This window comes from Salmo salar, chromosome 03, assembly GCF_965601325.2.
Source record: "Salmo salar chromosome 03, fSalSal1, whole genome shotgun sequence".
Classification (NCBI taxonomy): Eukaryota; Metazoa; Chordata; class Actinopteri; order Salmoniformes; family Salmonidae; genus Salmo; species Salmo salar.
The window spans coordinates 7,672,501-7,688,173 of record NC_138293.1 but is presented as its reverse complement, the minus strand read 5'-3'; the positions used below and the strand labels follow the sequence as shown (position 1 = coordinate 7,688,173).

General features: G+C 42.6%; 26 non-coding genes across 26 annotated transcripts; all 26 read left to right on the top strand.

Moving 5' to 3' along the window:
• The first annotated feature begins 139 nt into the window (after nucleotides 1-139).
• Nucleotides 140-221, top strand: trnas-uga (transfer RNA serine (anticodon UGA)). Its single transcript has one exon. It is a non-coding gene; the product is annotated as a tRNA-Ser (tRNA).
• A 211-nt stretch (nucleotides 222-432) lies between these two features.
• Nucleotides 433-514, top strand: trnas-cga (transfer RNA serine (anticodon CGA)). Its single transcript has one exon. It is a non-coding gene; the product is annotated as a tRNA-Ser (tRNA).
• Nucleotides 515-1,192: 678 nt separating this feature from the next.
• On the top strand, nucleotides 1,193-1,274 carry trnas-uga (transfer RNA serine (anticodon UGA)). The gene has a single exon. It is a non-coding gene; the product is annotated as a tRNA-Ser (tRNA).
• Nucleotides 1,275-1,485: 211 nt separating this feature from the next.
• On the top strand, nucleotides 1,486-1,567 carry trnas-cga (transfer RNA serine (anticodon CGA)). Its single transcript has one exon. It is a non-coding gene; the product is annotated as a tRNA-Ser (tRNA).
• Nucleotides 1,568-2,245: 678 nt separating this feature from the next.
• Nucleotides 2,246-2,327, top strand: trnas-uga (transfer RNA serine (anticodon UGA)). Its single transcript has one exon. It is a non-coding gene; the product is annotated as a tRNA-Ser (tRNA).
• A 211-nt stretch (nucleotides 2,328-2,538) lies between these two features.
• On the top strand, nucleotides 2,539-2,620 carry trnas-cga (transfer RNA serine (anticodon CGA)). Its single transcript has one exon. It is a non-coding gene; the product is annotated as a tRNA-Ser (tRNA).
• A 678-nt stretch (nucleotides 2,621-3,298) lies between these two features.
• trnas-uga (transfer RNA serine (anticodon UGA)) lies at nucleotides 3,299-3,380 on the top strand. Its single transcript has one exon. It is a non-coding gene; the product is annotated as a tRNA-Ser (tRNA).
• A 211-nt stretch (nucleotides 3,381-3,591) lies between these two features.
• trnas-cga (transfer RNA serine (anticodon CGA)) lies at nucleotides 3,592-3,673 on the top strand. The gene has a single exon. It is a non-coding gene; the product is annotated as a tRNA-Ser (tRNA).
• A 678-nt stretch (nucleotides 3,674-4,351) lies between these two features.
• On the top strand, nucleotides 4,352-4,433 carry trnas-uga (transfer RNA serine (anticodon UGA)). Its single transcript has one exon. It is a non-coding gene; the product is annotated as a tRNA-Ser (tRNA).
• A 1,699-nt stretch (nucleotides 4,434-6,132) lies between these two features.
• On the top strand, nucleotides 6,133-6,214 carry trnas-uga (transfer RNA serine (anticodon UGA)). Its single transcript has one exon. It is a non-coding gene; the product is annotated as a tRNA-Ser (tRNA).
• Nucleotides 6,215-6,425: 211 nt separating this feature from the next.
• On the top strand, nucleotides 6,426-6,507 carry trnas-cga (transfer RNA serine (anticodon CGA)). The gene has a single exon. It is a non-coding gene; the product is annotated as a tRNA-Ser (tRNA).
• A 971-nt stretch (nucleotides 6,508-7,478) lies between these two features.
• trnas-cga (transfer RNA serine (anticodon CGA)) lies at nucleotides 7,479-7,560 on the top strand. The gene has a single exon. It is a non-coding gene; the product is annotated as a tRNA-Ser (tRNA).
• Nucleotides 7,561-8,229: 669 nt separating this feature from the next.
• On the top strand, nucleotides 8,230-8,311 carry trnas-uga (transfer RNA serine (anticodon UGA)). The gene has a single exon. It is a non-coding gene; the product is annotated as a tRNA-Ser (tRNA).
• Nucleotides 8,312-8,522: 211 nt separating this feature from the next.
• On the top strand, nucleotides 8,523-8,604 carry trnas-aga (transfer RNA serine (anticodon AGA)). Its single transcript has one exon. It is a non-coding gene; the product is annotated as a tRNA-Ser (tRNA).
• A 678-nt stretch (nucleotides 8,605-9,282) lies between these two features.
• Nucleotides 9,283-9,364, top strand: trnas-uga (transfer RNA serine (anticodon UGA)). Its single transcript has one exon. It is a non-coding gene; the product is annotated as a tRNA-Ser (tRNA).
• A 211-nt stretch (nucleotides 9,365-9,575) lies between these two features.
• On the top strand, nucleotides 9,576-9,657 carry trnas-cga (transfer RNA serine (anticodon CGA)). The gene has a single exon. It is a non-coding gene; the product is annotated as a tRNA-Ser (tRNA).
• A 678-nt stretch (nucleotides 9,658-10,335) lies between these two features.
• On the top strand, nucleotides 10,336-10,417 carry trnas-uga (transfer RNA serine (anticodon UGA)). The gene has a single exon. It is a non-coding gene; the product is annotated as a tRNA-Ser (tRNA).
• Nucleotides 10,418-10,628: 211 nt separating this feature from the next.
• trnas-cga (transfer RNA serine (anticodon CGA)) lies at nucleotides 10,629-10,710 on the top strand. The gene has a single exon. It is a non-coding gene; the product is annotated as a tRNA-Ser (tRNA).
• Nucleotides 10,711-11,388: 678 nt separating this feature from the next.
• On the top strand, nucleotides 11,389-11,470 carry trnas-uga (transfer RNA serine (anticodon UGA)). Its single transcript has one exon. It is a non-coding gene; the product is annotated as a tRNA-Ser (tRNA).
• A 211-nt stretch (nucleotides 11,471-11,681) lies between these two features.
• On the top strand, nucleotides 11,682-11,763 carry trnas-cga (transfer RNA serine (anticodon CGA)). Its single transcript has one exon. It is a non-coding gene; the product is annotated as a tRNA-Ser (tRNA).
• A 678-nt stretch (nucleotides 11,764-12,441) lies between these two features.
• On the top strand, nucleotides 12,442-12,523 carry trnas-uga (transfer RNA serine (anticodon UGA)). The gene has a single exon. It is a non-coding gene; the product is annotated as a tRNA-Ser (tRNA).
• Nucleotides 12,524-12,734: 211 nt separating this feature from the next.
• Nucleotides 12,735-12,816, top strand: trnas-cga (transfer RNA serine (anticodon CGA)). Its single transcript has one exon. It is a non-coding gene; the product is annotated as a tRNA-Ser (tRNA).
• Nucleotides 12,817-13,494: 678 nt separating this feature from the next.
• Nucleotides 13,495-13,576, top strand: trnas-uga (transfer RNA serine (anticodon UGA)). The gene has a single exon. It is a non-coding gene; the product is annotated as a tRNA-Ser (tRNA).
• Nucleotides 13,577-13,787: 211 nt separating this feature from the next.
• On the top strand, nucleotides 13,788-13,869 carry trnas-cga (transfer RNA serine (anticodon CGA)). The gene has a single exon. It is a non-coding gene; the product is annotated as a tRNA-Ser (tRNA).
• Nucleotides 13,870-14,538: 669 nt separating this feature from the next.
• trnas-uga (transfer RNA serine (anticodon UGA)) lies at nucleotides 14,539-14,620 on the top strand. Its single transcript has one exon. It is a non-coding gene; the product is annotated as a tRNA-Ser (tRNA).
• A 971-nt stretch (nucleotides 14,621-15,591) lies between these two features.
• On the top strand, nucleotides 15,592-15,673 carry trnas-uga (transfer RNA serine (anticodon UGA)). Its single transcript has one exon. It is a non-coding gene; the product is annotated as a tRNA-Ser (tRNA).

The following is a 15,673-nucleotide window of genomic DNA, read 5'->3' as shown; positions in this document are numbered from 1 at the left end:
ATTGATTCAAGTGCTCAGAATATATATTCCTTGACAAACAGTTCAAATAGGCTCTTCAGTAGATAGTCTAGTCTTTACAGAAGTAAAATGGACAGAATGAGATAGCCGACTGGTTAAGGCCTAGTAGTTAATATAGCGAGCTGCGATGGCCGAGTGGTTAAGGCGTTGGACTTGAAATCCAATGGGGTCTCCCTGCGCACGTTCGAACCCTGCTCGCAGCGCAATGGCAAACCATTCTTTATTTTTAACATATACTTGGTGACTTGATATGGATAATGTGTGCACTTGTCCTTTGATTCAAGTGCTCAGAATGTATCTTCCATGACAAACATTTCAAGTCGGTACTTCAGTAGCGATGATCTGGACGTTTTAGAGTTAAAATGAACAGAACGAGATAGCGGACTGGTTAGGGCGTAGAAGGTAATAGAGCAAGCTGTGATGGCCGAGAGGTTAAGGCGTTGGACTCGAAATCCAATGGGGTCTCCCCGCGCAGGTTCGAACCCTGCTCGCAGCGTTATGACAAACCAGTCCTCATTCTGATCATATCCTTGGTGACTTGATATGGATAGTCTCTTTAATGCATGGACTTGTCCAGTGATTCAAGTGCTCAGAAATCTTTTGTGTGAGCTTATTCAGAAAGCTGTAATGACCGAGTGGTTAAGGCGTGATTTGGCACAATAAGTTCAATATGTCGTGCAATCAAGTTTACCATTTTGCACCAATGATGTCTGTTTCCAAATCCCAATTACTTTACTTGAATTCCAACAGCTGCAACGGCCGAGTTTTTCAGACGTTGGACCTGAATTTCAATGGGGTCTCCCCACACATGTTTTAACCTTGCTCGAAGCGTATATAGCCCACTTGTGCTTTCTCCTCATCACTTTCCTTTGATTCACACAGCCGCAATGGCCAAGTGTTTTAAGCGTTGGAAATGAAAATCATTTTTTTCTCCCCGTACAGTTTTTAAAGCTGCTCGCAGCGCATTGACAAACCAGTCTATATTTGTAACATGTGACTTGATATGGATAATGTGCTGAATGCATGGACTTGTCCATTGATTCAAGTGCTCAGAATATATATTCCTTGACAAACAGTTCAAATAGGCTCTTCAGTAGATAGTCTAGTCTTTACAGAAGTAAAATGGACAGAATGAGATAGCCGACTGGTTAAGGCCTAGTAGTTAATATAGCGAGCTGCGATGGCCGAGTGGTTAAGGCGTTGGACTTGAAATCCAATGGGGTCTCCCTGCGCACGTTCGAACCCTGCTCGCAGCGCAATGGCAAACCATTCTTTATTTTTAACATATACTTGGTGACTTGATATGGATAATGTGTGCACTTGTCCTTTGATTCAAGTGCTCAGAATGTATCTTCCATGACAAACATTTCAAGTCGGTACTTCAGTAGCGATGATCTGGACGTTTTAGAGTTAAAATGAACAGAACGAGATAGCGGACTGGTTAGGGCGTAGAAGGTAATAGAGCAAGCTGTGATGGCCGAGAGGTTAAGGCGTTGGACTCGAAATCCAATGGGGTCTCCCCGCGCAGGTTCGAACCCTGCTCGCAGCGTTATGACAAACCAGTCCTCATTCTGATCATATCCTTGGTGACTTGATATGGATAGTCTCTTTAATGCATGGACTTGTCCAGTGATTCAAGTGCTCAGAAATCTTTTGTGTGAGCTTATTCAGAAAGCTGTAATGACCGAGTGGTTAAGGCGTGATTTGGCACAATAAGTTCAATATGTCGTGCAATCAAGTTTACCATTTTGCACCAATGATGTCTGTTTCCAAATCCCAATTACTTTACTTGAATTCCAACAGCTGCAACGGCCGAGTTTTTCAGACGTTGGACCTGAATTTCAATGGGGTCTCCCCACACATGTTTTAACCTTGCTCGAAGCGTATATAGCCCACTTGTGCTTTCTCCTCATCACTTTCCTTTGATTCACACAGCCGCAATGGCCAAGTGTTTTAAGCGTTGGAAATGAAAATAATTTTTTTCTCCCCGTACAGTTTTTAAAGCTGCTCGCAGCGCATTGACAAACCAGTCTATATTTGTAACATGTGACTTGATATGGATAATGTGCTGAATGCATGGAATTGTCCATTGATTCAAGTGCTCAGAATATATATTCCTTGACAAACAGTTCAAATAGGCTCTTCAGTAGATAGTCTAGTCTTTACAGAAGTAAAATGGACAGAATGAGATAGCCGACTGGTTAAGGCCTAGTAGTTAATATAGCGAGCTGCGATGGCCGAGTGGTTAAGGCGTTGGACTTGAAATCCAATGGGGTCTCCCTGCGCAGGTTCGAACCCTGCTCGCAGCGCAATGGCAAACCATTCTTTATTTTTAACATATACTTGGTGACTTGATATGGATAATGTGTGCACTTGTCCTTTGATTCAAGTGCTCAGAATGTATCTTCCATGACAAACATTTCAAGTCGGTACTTCAGTAGCGATGATCTGGACGTTTTAGAGTTAAAATGGACAGAACGAGATAGCGGACTGGTTAGGGCGTAGAAGGTAATAGAGCAAGCTGTGATGGCCGAGAGGTTAAGGCGTTGGACTCGAAATCCAATGGGGTCTCCCCGCGCAGGTTCGAACCCTGCTCGCAGCGTTATGACAATCCAGTCCTCATTCTGAACATATCCTTGGTGACATGATATGGATAGTCTTTTTAATGCATGGACTTGTCCAGTGATTCAAGTGCTCAGAAATCTTTTGTGTGAGCTTATTCAGAAAGCTGTAATGGCCGAGTGGTTAAGGTGTGATTTGGCACAATAAGTTCAATATGTCTTGCAATCAAGTTTACCATTTTGCACCAATGATGTCTGTTTCCAAATCCCAATTACTTTACTTGAATTCCAACAGCTGCAACGGCCGAGTTTTTCAGACGTTGGACCTGAATTTCAATGGGGTCTCCCCACACATGTTTTAACCTTGCTCGAAGCGTATATAGCCCACTTGTGCTTTCTCCTCATCACTTTCCTTTGATTCACACAGCCGCAATGGCCAAGTGTTTTAAGCGTTGGAAATGAAAATCATTTTTTTCTCTCTGTACAGTTTTTAAAGCTGCTCGCAGCGCATTGACAAACCAGTCTATATTTGTAACATGTGACTTGATATGGATAATGTGCTGAATGCATGGACTTGTCCATTGATTCAAGTGCTCAGAATATATATTCCTTGACAAACAGTTCAAATAGGCTCTTCGGTAGATAGTCTAGTCTTTACAGAAGTAAAATGGACAGAATGAGATAGCCGACTGGTTAAGGCCTAGTAGTTAATATAGCGAGCTGCGATGGCCGAGTGGTTAAGGCGTTGGACTTGAAATCCAATGGGGTCTCCCTGCGCAGGTTCGAACCCTGCTCGCAGCGCAATGGCAAACCATTCTTTATTTTTAACATATACTTGGTGACTTGATATGGATAATGTGTGCACTTGTCCTTTGAATCAAGTGCTCAGAATGTATCTTCCATGACAAACATTTCAAGTCGGTACTTCAGTAGCGATGATCTGGACGTTTTAGAGTTAAAATGGACAGAACGAGATAGCGGACTGGTTAGGGCGTAGAAGGTAATAGAGCAAGCTGTGATGGCCGAGAGGTTAAGGCGCTGGACACGAAATCCAATGGGGTCTCCCCGCGCAGGTTCGAACCCTGCTCGCAGCGTTATGACAAACCAGTCCTCATTCTGAACATATCCTTGGTGACTTGATATGGATAGTCTCTTTAATGCATGGACTTGTCCAGTGATTCAAGTGCTCAGAAATCTTTTGTGTGAGCTTATTCAGAAAGCTGTAATGACCGAGTGGTTAAGGCGTGATTTGGCACAATAAGTTCAATATGTCGTGCAATCAAGTTTACCATTTTGCACCAATGATGTCTGTTTCCAAATCCCAATTACTTTACTTGAATTCCAACAGCTGCAACGGCCGAGTTTTTCAGACGTTGGACCTGAATTTCAATGGGGTCTCCCCACACATGTTTTAACCTTGCTCGAAGCGTATATAGCCCACTTGTGCTTTCTCCTCATCACTTTCCTTTGATTCACACAGCCGCAATGGCCAAGTGTTTTAAGCGTTGGAAATGAAAATCATTTTTTTCTCCCCGTACAGTTTTTAAAGCTGCTCGCAGCGCATTGACAAACCAGTCTATATTTGTAACATGTGACTTGATATGGATAATGTGCTGAATGCATGGACTTGTCCATTGATTCAAGTGCTCAGAATATATATTCCTTGACAAACAGTTCAAATAGGCTCTTCAGTAGATAGTCTAGTCTTTACAGAAGTAAAATGGACAGAATGAGATAGCCGACTGGTTAAGGCCTAGTAATTAATATAGCGAGCTGCGATGGCCGAGTGGTTAAGGCGTTGGACTTGAAATCCAATGGGGTCTCCCTGCGCAGGTTCGAACCCTGCTCGCAGCGCAATGGCAAACCATTCTTTATTTTTAACTTATACTTGGTGACTTGATATGGATAATGTGTGCACTTGTCCTTTGATTCAAGTGCTCAGAATGTATCTTCCATGACAAACATTTCAAGTCGGTACTTCAGTAGCGATGATCTGGACGTTTTAGAGTTAAAATGGACAGAACGAGATAGCGGACTGGTTAGGGCGTGGAAGGTAATAGAGCAAGCTGTGATGGCCGAGAGATTAAGGCTTGAGCATCTGATCCCGTTAGCGGGATCAAAATCCAGCGAAAAATCATATCGCCAATTAGCATTAAAAAATTATCATAATTTTTTACAAAAATAAAAAATATATATTTTTTTTTTTTATAGATACACCTCTCCTGAATCGACCCACGTCGTCCGATTTCAAAAAGGTTTTACAGGAAAAGCAAATCATTAGATTATATTAGATGAGTCCATCGTAAAAAGCAGCTTCATAGCCATTTTCCGACCAACCACTTCCATCACATATTATCAATAAACAGCTAAATGTAGCACTAACCTTTTACAAACTTCATCAGATGGCACCCCTAGGACATCATGTTATACAATGCATGCATTCTTTTGTTCAATAAAGGTCATATTTATATATAAAAACAGCATTTTACATCTCTGTCTGACGTTGACTACCTAATTTCCCCTCAAAAGCGTCCCGGTAAACAATGCTACGTTTCAATAAATTGCTATACTATAACGATTTTTTAAATGTATATTGTCAATCTAACATTTATAGATGAATATCTCTTGAGAACACCCGTCATACCAGATTTTAAATTAACTTTACTGGGTAATCACACTTTGCGATAAAAGGAGATGCGATACTCAGAAAATCAGCTAATATACAGTGCTCGGCGCCATCTTGGACGCAACAGTATGAACCATCTCATCTTCTATAATATTGTCAATAATCGCCTACCTTTAGTTGTCTTCATCAGAAAGCATCCCAGGTCCACAACAGATGTATTTTCGGTCAAAAAGTCCATACTTCACGTTCCATTAGCCTGATGTTGGTAGCGCGTCCTATGGCTCTCTCCAAACGCAGCTCTGCACTTCATAATGAAAGCAATCCTCGCGCATGTAGGTTCGTTCAAACATGTCAAACGTTGTATAAAATAAATGTTCAGGGCCTCTAACACCAAGAGAGCCAATAAGATTCGAGGGGGATGATGTCATGGCCTTTAAAACCGTTTCCAAAGGTGGGGGCAGACATGGCCGCCGGCGTCATAATGGTGATGGCCCATCCCCTGTGACCAATTTCAAACTCCTGTCATTCACTGAGTTTTGACTCTATAAGGCTCAAACCACTGTGAAAGGACTGGCGACATCTAGTGGAAGCAATAGGAAGTGCCAAAATATTCCTAAACCCCTGTGTTTTTCAATGGGATAGGTTTAAAGTCAATACAACACATCAGGTATCCACTTCCTGTCAGAAAATGTCTCAGGGTTTTGCCTGCCAAATGAGTTCTGTTATACTCACAGACACCATTCAAACAGTTTTAGAAACTTTATAGTGTTTTCTATCCATATATAATAAGTATATGCATGCCCTATCTTCTGAGTTTGATTAGTAGGCCGTTGAAAATGGGAACGATTTTTTTTCAAAATGCGCTGTGGCGCCCCCTATCCTAGGGTATCCTCAAGAGGTTTTAAGGCCTAGTAATTAATATAGCGAGCTGCGATGGCCGAGTGGTTAAGGCGTTGGACTTGAAATCCAATGGGGTCTCCCTGCGCAGGTTCGAACCCTGCTCGCAGCGCAATGGCAAACCATTCTTTATTTTTAACTTATACTTGGTGACTTGATATGGATAATGTGTGCACTTGTCCTTTGATTCAAGTGCTCAGAATGTATCTTCCATGACAAACATTTCAAGTCGGTACTTCAGTAGCGATGATCTGGACGTTTTAGAGTTAAAATGGACAGAACGAGATAGCGGACTGGTTAGGGCGTGGAAGGTAATAGAGCAAGCTGTGATGGCCGAGAGATTAAGGCGTTGTACTCGAAATCCAATGGGGTCTCCCCGCGCAGGTTCGAACCCTGCTCGCAGCGTTATGACAAACCAGTCCTCATTCTGAACATATCCTTGGTGACTTGATATGGATAGTCTCTTTAATGCATGGACTTGTCCAGTGATTCAAGTGCTCAGAAATCGTTTGTGTGAGCTTATTCAGAAAGCTGTAATGACCGAGTGGTTAAGGCGTGATTAGGCACAATAAGTTCAATATGTCGTGCAATCAAGTTTACCATTTTGCACCAATGATGTCTGTTTCCAAATCCCAATTACTTTACTTGAATTCCAACAGCTGCAACGGCCGAGTTTTTCAGACGTTGGACCTGAATTTCAATGGGGTCTCCCCACACATGTTTTAACCTTGCTCGAAGCGTATATAGCCCACTTGTGCTTTCTCCTCATCACTTTCCTTTGATTCACACAGCCGCAATGGCCAAGTGTTTTAAGCGTTGGAAATGAAAATCATTTTTTTCTCCCCGTACAGTTTTTAAAGCTGCTCGCAGCGCATTGACAAACCAGTCTATATTTGTAACATGTGACTTGATGTGGATAATGTGCTGAATGCATGGACTTGTCCATTGATTCAAGTGCTCAGAATATATATTCCTTGACAAACAGTTCAAATAGGCTCTTCGGTAGATAGTCTAGTCTTTACAGAAGTAAAATGGACAGAATGAGATAGCCGACTGGTTAAGGCCTAGTAGTTAATATAGCGAGCTGCGATGGCCGAGTGGTTAAGGCGTTGGTCTTCAAATCCAACGGGGTCTCCCTGCGCAGGTTCGAACCCTGCTCGCAGCGCAATGGCAAACCATTCTTTATTTTTAACATATACTTGGTGACTTGATATGGATAATGTGTGCACTTGTCCTTTGATTCAAGTGCTCAGAATGTATCTTCCATGACAAACATTTCAAGTCGGTACTTCAGTAGCGATGATCTGGACGTTTTAGAGTTAAAATGGACAGAACGAGATAGCGGACTGGTTAGGGCGTAGAAGGTAATAGAGCAAGCTGTGATGGCCGAGAGGTTAAGGCGTTGGACTCGAAATCCAATTGGGTCTCCCCGCGCAGGTTCGAACCCTGCTCGCAGCGTTATGACAAACCAGTCCTCATTCTGAACATATCCTTGGTGACTTGATATGGATAGTCTCTTTAATGCATGGACTTGTCCAGTGATTCAAGTGCTCAGAAATCTTTTGTGTGAGCTTATTCAGAAAGCTGTAATGACCGAGTGGTTAAAGCGTGATTTGGCACAATAAGTTCAATATGTCGTGCAATCAAGTTTACCATTTTGCACCAATGATGTCTGTTTCCAAATCCCAATTACTTTACTTGAATTCCAACAGCTGCAACGGCCGAGTTTTTCAGACGTTGGACCTGAATTTCAATGGGGTCTCCCCACACATGTTTTAACCTTGCTCGAAGCGTATATAGCCCACTTGTGCTTTCTCCTCATCACTTTCCTTTGATTCACAATGGCCAAGTGTTTTAAGCGTTGGAAATGAAATCCATTGTTTTCTCCCCATACAGTTTTTAAGCTGCTCGCAGCGCATTGACAAACCAGTCTATATTTGTAACATGTGACTTGATATGGATAATGTGCTGAATGCATGGACTTGTCCATTGATTCAAGTGCTCAGAATATATATTCCTTGACAAACAGTTCAAATAGGCTCTTCAGTAGATAGTCTAGTCTTTACAGAAGTAAAATGGACAGAATGAGATAGCCGACTGGTTAAGGCCTAGTAGTTAATATAGCGAGCTGCGATGGCCGAGTGGTTAAGGCGTTGGACTTGAAATCCAATGGGGTCTCCCTGCGCAGGTTCGAACCCTGCTCGCAGCGCAATGGCAAACCATTCTTGATTTTTAACATATACTTGGTGACTTGATATGGATAATGTGTGCACTTGTCCTTTGATTCAAGTGCTCAGAATGTATCTTCCATGACAAACATTTGAAGTCGGTACTTCAGTAGCGATGATCTGGACGTTTTAGAGTTAAAATGGACAGAACGAGATAGCGGACTGGTTAGGGCGTAGAAGGTAATAGAGCAAGCTGTGATGGCCAAGAGGTTAAGGCGTTGGACTAGAAATCCAATGGGGTCTCCCCGCGCAGGTTCGAACCCTGCTCGCAGCTTTATGACAAACCAGTCCTCATTCTGAACATATCCTTGGTGACTTGATATGGATAGTCTCTTTAATGCATGGACTTGTCCAGTGATTCAAGTGCTCAGCAATCTTTTGTGTGAGCTTATTCAGAAAGCTGTAATGACCGAGTGGTTAAGGCGTGATTTGGCACAATAAGTTCAATATGTCGTGCAATCAAGTTTACCATTTTGCACCAATGATGTCTGTTTCCAAATCCCAATTACTTTACTTGAATTCCAACAGCTGCAACGGCCGAGTTTTTCAGACGTTGGACCTGAATTTCAATGGGGTCTCCCCACACATGTTTTAACCTTGCTCGAAGCGTATATAGCCCACTTGTGCTTTCTCCTCATCACTTTCCTTTGATTCACACAGCTGCAATGGCCAAGTGTTTTAAGCGTTGGAAATGAAAATCATTTTTTTCTCCCCGTACAGTTTTTAAAGCTGCTCGCAGCGCATTGACAAACCAGTCTATATTTGTAACATGTGACTTGATATGGATAATGTGCTGAATGCATGGACTTGTCCATTGATTCAAGTGCTCAGAATATATATTCCTTGACAAACAGTTCAAATAGGCTCTTCGGTAGATAGTCTAGTCTTTACAGAAGTAAAATGGACAGAATGAGATAGCCGACTGGTTAAGGCCTAGTAGTTAATATAGCGAGCTGCGATGGCTGAGTGGTTAAGGCGTTGGACTTGAAATCCAATGGGGTGTCCCTGCGCAGGTTCGAACCCTGCTCGCAGCGCAATGGCAAACCATTCTTTATTTTTAACATATACTTGGTGACTTGATATGGATAATGTGTGCACTTGTCCTTTGAATCAAGTGCTCAGAATGTATCTTCCATGACAAACATTTCAAGTCGGTACTTCAGTAGCGATGATCTGGACGTTTTAGAGTTAAAATGGACAGAACGAGATAGCGGACTGGTTAGGGCGTAGAAGGTAATAGAGCAAGCTGTGATGGCCGAGAGGTTAAGGCGCTGGACACGAAATCCAATGGGGTCTCCCCGCGCAGGTTCGAACCCTGCTCGCAGCGTTATGACAAACCAGTCCTCATTCTGAACATATCCTTGGTGACTTGATATGGATAGTTTCTTTAATGCATGGACTTGTCCAGTGATTCAAGTGCTCAGAAATCTTTTGTGTGAGCTTATTCAGAAAGCTGTAATGACCGAGTGGTTAAGGCGTGATTTGGCACAATAAGTTCAATATGTCGTGCAATCAAGTTTACCATTTTGCACCAATGATGTCTGTTTCCAAATCCCAATTACTTTACTTGAATTCCAACAGCTGCAACGGCCGAGTTTTTCAGACGTTGGACCTGAATTTCAATGGGGTCTCCCCACACATGTTTTAACCTTGCTCGAAGCGTATATAGCCCACTTGTGCTTTCTCCTCATCACTTTCCTTTGATTCACACAGCCGCAATGGCCAAGTGTTTTAAGCGTTGGAAATGAAAATCATTTTTTTCTCGCCGTACAGTTTTTAAAGCTGCTCGCAGCGCATTGACAAACCAGTCTATATTTGTAACATGTGACTTGATATGGATAATGTGCTGAATGCATGGACTTGTCCATTGATTCAAGTGCTCAGAATATATATTACTTGACAAACAGTTCAAATAGGCTCTTCGGTAGATAGTCTAGTCTTTACAGAAGTAAAATGGACAGAATGAGATAGCCGACTGGTTAAGGCCTGGTAGTTAATATAGCGAGCTGCGATGGCCGAGTGGTTAAGGCGTTGGACTTGAAATCCAATGGGGTCTCCCTGCGCAGGTTCGAACCCTGCTCGCAGCGCAATGGCAAACCATTCTTTATTTTTAACATATACTTGGTGACTTGATATGGATAATGTGTGCACTTGTCCTTTGATTCAAGTGCTCAGAATGTATCTTCCATGACAAACATTTCAAGTCGGTACTTCAGTAGCGATGATCTGGACGTTTTAGAGTTAAAATGGACAGAACGAGATAGCGGACTGGTTAGGGCGTAGATGATAATAGAGCAAGCTGTGATGGCCGAGAGGTTAAGGCGTTGGACTCGAAATCCAATGGGGTCTCCCCGCGCAGGTTCGAACCCTGCTCGCAGCATTATGACAAACCAGTCCTCATTCTGAACATATCCTTGGTGACTTGATATGGATAGTCTCTTTAATGCATGGACTTGTCCAGTGATTCAAGTGCTCAGAAATCTTTTGTGTGAGCTTATTCAGAAAGCTGTAATGACCGAGTGGTTAAGGCGTGATTTGGCACAATAAGTTCAATATGTCGTGAAATCAAGTTTACCATTTTGCACCAATGATGTCTGTTTCCAAATCCCAATTACTTTACTTGAATTCCAACAGCTGCAACGGCCGAGTTTTTCAGACGTTGGACCTGAATTTCAATGGGGTCTCCCCACACATGTTTTAACCTTGCTCGAAGCGTATATAGCCCACTTGTGCTTTCTCCTCATCACTTTCCTTTGATTCACACAGCCGCAATGGCCAAGTGTTTTAAGCGTTGGAAATGAAAATCATTTTTTTCTCCCCGTACAGTTTTTAAAGCTGCTCGCAGCGCATTGACAAACCAGTCTATATTTGTAACATGTGACTTGATGTGGATAATGTGCTGAATGCATGGACTTGTCCATTGATTCAAGTGCTCAGAATATATATTACTTGACAAACAGTTCAAATAGGCTCTTCGGTAGATAGTCTAGTCTTTACAGAAGTAAAATGGACAGAATGAGATAGCCGACTGGTTAAGGCCTGGTAGTTAATATAGCGAGCTGCGATGGCCGAGTGGTTAAGGCGTTGGACTTGAAATCCAATGGGGTCTCCCTGCGCAGGTTCGAACCCTGCTCGCAGCGCAATGGCAAACCATTCTTTATTTTTAACATATACTTGGTGACTTGATATGGATAATGTGTGCACTTGTCCTTTGATTCAAGTGCTCAGAATGTATCTTCCATGACAAACATTTCAAGTCGGTACTTCAGTAGCGATGATCTGGACGTTTTAGAGTTAAAATGGACAGAACGAGATAGCGGACTGGTTAGGGCGTAGATGATAATAGAGCAAGCTGTGATGGCCGAGAGGTTAAGGCGTTGGACTCGAAATCCAATGGGGTCTCCCCGCGCAGGTTCGAACCCTGCTCGCAGCATTATGACAAACCAGTCCTCATTCTGATCATATCCTTGGTGACTTGATATGGATAGTCTCTTTAATGCATGGACTTGTCCAGTGATTCAAGTGCTCAGAAATCTTTTGTGTGAGCTTATTCAGAAAGCTGTAATGACCGAGTGGTTAAGGCGTGATTTGGCACAATAAGTTCAATATCTCGTGCAATCAAGTTTACCATTTTGCACCAATGATGTCTGTTTCCAAATCCCAATTACTTTACTTGAATTCCAACAGCTGCAACGGCCGAGTTTTTCAGACGTTGGACCTGAATTTCAATGGGGTCTCCCCACACATGTTTTAACCTTGCTCGAAGCGTATATAGCCCACTTGTGCTTTCTCCTCATCACTTTCCTTTGATTCACACAGCCGCAATGGCCAAGTGTTTTAAGCGTTGGAAATGAAAATCATTTTTTTCTCCCCGTACAGTTTTTAAAGCTGCTCGCAGCGCATTGACAAACCAGTCTATATTTGTAACATGTGACTTGATATGGATAATGTGCTGAATGCATGGACTTGTCCATTGATTCAAGTGCTCAGAATATATATTCCTTGACAAACAGTTCAAATAGGCTCTTCAGTAGATAGTCTAGTCTTTACAGAAGTAAAATGGACAGAATGAGATAGCCAACTGGTTAAGGCCTAGTAGTTAATATAGCGAGCTGCGATGGCCGAGTGGTTAAGGCGTTGGACTTGAAATCCAATGGGGTCTCCCTGCGCAGGTTCGAACCCTGCTCGCAGCGCAATGGCAAACCATTCTTTATTTTTAACATATACTTGGTGACTTGATATGGATAATGTGTGCACTTGTCCTTTGATTCAAGTGCTCAGAATGTATCTTCCATGACAAACATTTCAAGTCGGTACTTCAGTAGCGATGATCTGGACGTTTTAGAGTTAAAATGGACAGAACGAGATAGCGGACTGGTTAGGGCGTAGATGATAATAGAGCAAGCTGTGATGGCCGAGAGGTTAAGGCGTTGGACTCGAAATCCAATGGGGTCTCCCCGCGCAGGTTCGAACCCTGCTCGCAGCATTATGACAAACCAGTCCTCATTCTGATCATATCCTTGGTGACTTGATATGGATAGTCTCTTTAATGCATGGACTTGTCCAGTGATTCAAGTGCTCAGAAATCTTTTGTGTGAGCTTATTCAGAAAGCTGTAATGACCGAGTGGTTAAGGCGTGATTTGGCACAATAAGTTCAATATCTCGTGCAATCAAGTTTACCATTTTGCACCAATGATGTCTGTTTCCAAATCCCAATTACTTTACTTGAATTCCAACAGCTGCAACGGCCGAGTTTTTCAGACGTTGGACCTGAATTTCAATGGGGTCTCCCCACACATGTTTTAACCTTGCTCGAAGCGTATATAGCCCACTTGTGCTTTCTCCTCATCACTTTCCTTTGATTCACACAGCCGCAATGGCCAAGTGTTTTAAGCGTTGGAAATGAAAATCATTTTTTTCTCCCCGTACAGTTTTTAAAGCTGCTCGCAGCGCATTGACAAACCAGTCTATATTTGTAACATGTGACTTGATATGGATAATGTGCTGAATGCATGGACTTGTCCATTGATTCAAGTGCTCAGAATATATATTCCTTGACAAACAGTTCAAATAGGCTCTTCAGTAGATAGTCTAGTCTTTACAGAAGTAAAATGGACAGAATGAGATAGCCAACTGGTTAAGGCCTAGTAGTTAATATAGCGAGCTGCGATGGCCGAGTGGTTAAGGCGTTGGACTTGAAATCCAATGGGGTCTCCCTGCGCAGGTTCGAACCCTGCTCGCAGCGCAATGGCAAACCATTCTTTATTTTTAACATATACTTGGTGACTTGATATGGATAATGTGTGCACTTGTCCTTTGATTCAAGTGCTCAGAATGTATCTTCCATGACAAACATTTCAAGTCGGTACTTCAGTAGCGATGATCTGGACGTTTTAGAGTTAAAATGGACAGAACGAGATAGCGGACTGGTTAGGGCGTAGAAGGAAATAGAGCAAGCTGTGATGGCCAAGAGGTTAAGGCTTTGGACTCGAAATCCTATGGGGTCTCCTCGCGCAGGTTCGAACCCTGCTCGCAGCGTTATGACAAACCAGTCCTCATTCTGAACATATCCTTGGTGACTTGATATGGATAGTCTCTTTAATGCATGGACTTGTCCAGTGATTCAAGTGCTCAGAAATCTTTTGTGTGAGCTTATTCAGAAAGCTGTAATGACCGAGTGGTTAAGGAGTGATTTGGCACAATAAGTTCAATATGTCGTGCAATCAAGTTTACCATTTTGCACCAATGATGTCTGTTTCCAAATCCCAATTACTTTACTTGAATTCCAACAGCTGCAACGGCCGAGTTTTTCAGACGTTGGACCTGAATTTCAATGGGGTCTCCCCACACATGTTTTAACCTTGCTCGAAGCGTATATAGCCCACTTGTGCTTTCTCCTCATCACTTTCCTTTGATTCACAATGGCCAAGTGTTTTAAGCGTTGGAAATGAAATCCATTGTTTTCTCCCCATACAGTTTTTAAGCTGCTCGCAGCGCATTGACAAACCAGTCTATATTTGTAACATGTGACTTGATATGGATAATGTGCTGAATGCATGGACTTGTCCATTGATTCAAGTGCTCAGAATATATATTCCTTGACAAACAGTTCAAATAGGCTCTTCAGTAGATAGTCTAGTCTTTACAGAAGTAAAATGGACAGAATGAGATAGCCGACTGGTTAAGGCCTGGTGGTTAATATAGCGAGCCGCGATGGCCGAGTGGTTAAGGCGTTGGATTTGAAATCCAATGTGGTCTCCCTGCGCAGGTTCGAACCCTGCTCGCAGCCCAATGGCAAGCCATTCTTTCTTTTTAACATATACTTGGTGACTTGATATGGATAATGTATGCACTTGTGCTTTCATTCAAGTGCTCAGAATGTATCTTCCATGACAAACATTTCAAGTCGGTACTTCAGTAGCGATGATCTGGACGTTTTAGAGTTAAAATGGACAGAACGAGATAGCGGACTGGTTAGGGCGTGGAAGGTAATAGAGCAAGCTGTGATGTCCGAGAGATTAAGCCGTTGGACTCGAAATCCAATGCGGTCTCCCCGCGCAGGTTCGAACCCTGCTCGCAGCGTTATGACAAACCAGTCCTCATTCTGAACATATCCTTGGTGACATGATGTGGATAGTCTTTTTAATGCATGGACTTGTCCAGTGATTCAAGTGCTCAGAAATCTTTTGTGTGAGCTTATTCAGAAAGCTGTAATGGCCGAGTGGTTAAGGCGTGATTTGGCACAATAAGTTCAATATGTCTTGCAATCAAGTTTACAATTTTGCACCAATGATGTCTGTTTCCAAATCCCAATTACTTTACTTGAATTCCAACAGCTGCAACGGCCGAGTTTTTCAGACGTTGGACCTGAATTTCAATGCGGTCTCCCCACACATGTTTTAACCTTGCTCGAAGCGTATATAGCCCACTTGTGCTTTCTCCTCATCACTTTCCTTTGATTCACACAGCCGCAATGGCCAAGTGTTTTAAGCGTTGGAAATGAAAATCATTTTTTTCTCCCCGTACAGTTTTTAAAGCTGCTCGCAGCGCATTGACAAACCAGTCTATATTTGTAACATGTGACTTGATATGGATAATGTGCTGAATGCATGGACTTGTCCATTGATTCAAGTGCTCAGAATATATATTCCTTGACAAACAGTTCAAATAGGCTCTTCAGTAGATAGTCTAGTCTTTACAGAAGTAAAATGGACAGAATGAGATAGCCGACTGGTTAAGGCCTAGTAGTTAATATAGCGAGCTGCGATGGCCGAGTGGTTAAGGCGTTGGACTTGAAATCCAATGGGGTCTCCCTGCGCAGTTTCGAACCCTTCTCGCAGCG